This window comes from Coturnix japonica, chromosome 1 (genome assembly GCF_001577835.2).
Source record: "Coturnix japonica isolate 7356 chromosome 1, Coturnix japonica 2.1, whole genome shotgun sequence".
Taxonomy (NCBI): domain Eukaryota; kingdom Metazoa; phylum Chordata; class Aves; order Galliformes; family Phasianidae; genus Coturnix; species Coturnix japonica.
Window position 1 is genome coordinate 19,049,207 of NC_029516.1, and position 2,069 is coordinate 19,051,275.

Genomic DNA, 2,069 nt, shown 5'->3' on the forward strand with positions numbered 1-2,069 from the left:
AAAACCTGGATCATAGCTTTATTTTCCTTTTCCAGTTCCTTTCCATATACTGCATAAGAAGTTACTTTTGGGTGGGCAAAGTCTGAGCATTTTAAGTGGTGAATTAGATGAATAAATTTGGTTTGGTTTTTTGTTTTTTTATTTGTTTGTTTCGATTGTGAAGAAACAAGCACTGGAATTTACAACAAGAGGCAATGATATTATAAATGTTGATGGACAATAATTACCTCAACCTGCAAATCAGAACTGTCAGATAAAATATATGTAGCAGTCATCGCCTAGTGACTGCTGATGTGCCTGATTGTGATGACCACACTACCCATTTGTTGACTCTTCTCTCAAAATTAACTTACAAACTTAAAAGGTCAAGGACTCATTCTAGTAGTTGCTACAGTAATAATAATGATAATAATAATAATAATAATAATAATAATAATAATAATAATAATAATAATAATAATAATAATAATAATAGCATGTAATGCCTGTGATTTCTGTTCACAAGTGCTGCAATTAGCCAGATATCTTGTGTGAATTACTAGGAGCAGAACCCAGCATCTACCCTTAGTTGAATTTCATGCCATTGATGATTGCCCAATGCTTCACTGCATCTAGGTCCCCCTGAAAGGCTTCTGTCCCTTGAGAGACCCAGCAGCTCCTCCCAGTTTGCCATTATCAGTGAACAAACTGAGGATGCATTCTACTCATGCATCCATGTCACCGACAAAATTATTGAACACAACCAGCCCTAGAACAGAGCCGCTAGTGAAAGATACAACTCCATTCACTGCAACTCTGTGAGGTCTGCTCTTAGCCAATTCATCAAGCAGCATGTGGCTGTTCATGTCACATTTGGACAATTTGTCCAGAAGAGTGATGTGAGGAACAGTATCAAAGACCTTACTAGAATCCAAGACAATTACATCCAATGCCATCACTCCCTTCATACACTGAGTGACCTTATTGTAGATGGAGATCAAATTATTCAGTCAGGGCTTTCTCTTTGTGGACCCACTTTGAAATCACTTGGTAAAAGCTTTGTTCTTCAAATGCCTTTCAACAGCACCGAGGATAATTTTGTCCATAATTTTTCCAGGGACTGAGGTTTCCTGGGTCTTCTCTTGTGCCTTTTATAGATAGATATAATGCTGGCTAGCTTCCAGGAGAGTATCAGTAAGCTGAGCACTAGAGAAAAACACCCTGTCTGAGATGATGTGAGGAAAGCCCCTCTTGTCACCCAATTTAGAATGGAATATCTAGATGTAGAAAAAGGAATTCAACATCTTGCACATCCTCCCACACTAGAATTTACACTGTTGTTAAGGTTTTATGATAGCATTTATGAGACTGAGTATGAATCTTTGAAGCACTGTCAAGGTAAAGAGATCTGGAATGATAAAAATGAAACGTTTTAGAAGTTACTTTTGATTGAGCTTAGTTTACTGCTCATCTGTGAATAACTGCTCTCTAATTAAACATAATTGTTCAGAGCTAGGGAGGACTTGAGTTTAGAGTAAAAATGAGATGAAAAGCATTCTTGCGGTATCTAATGAAAGCTCTGAAGATACAGTATGAGATTCTAAATCAATTTTTTTTTTAGATATGTTAAAGGTAAACTTATCAGAGAGCACATTTCAAAAACAAAGGCTAAAGCTGGTGATAGACATGGCATTCTGAAACACTCAAAAGCCTACTCATTGTTCTTTCCCCTATTTACTACATCCCTGCCTTTTGTTTCGAGTGATGGTTTTATCAATAGAAAGCTCACTTTTTAAACAGCATAATTACATTCTGCATTTCATACCAGAGAACATCATGGGCTCTTATGAGTGGGGGTTAATACAGCCTGATCAATGGCATGAGTGCTTGTTCTCTTAGTAACAAGACACCTGTTTTAGGAGCAAAAGGATAAATACAGCGTGAACTGATGGAGTCCCTATTGGACACTTGACTACGCACAACTGGGATTGCACACTGGGAGAGAAAGGTCACTGACAGTGGTGTGGTCTTTCTCACAGAAGGCTTCAGTTAAAATTCTAATCCATAGACTTTTTGCCTGACTTTCTTTT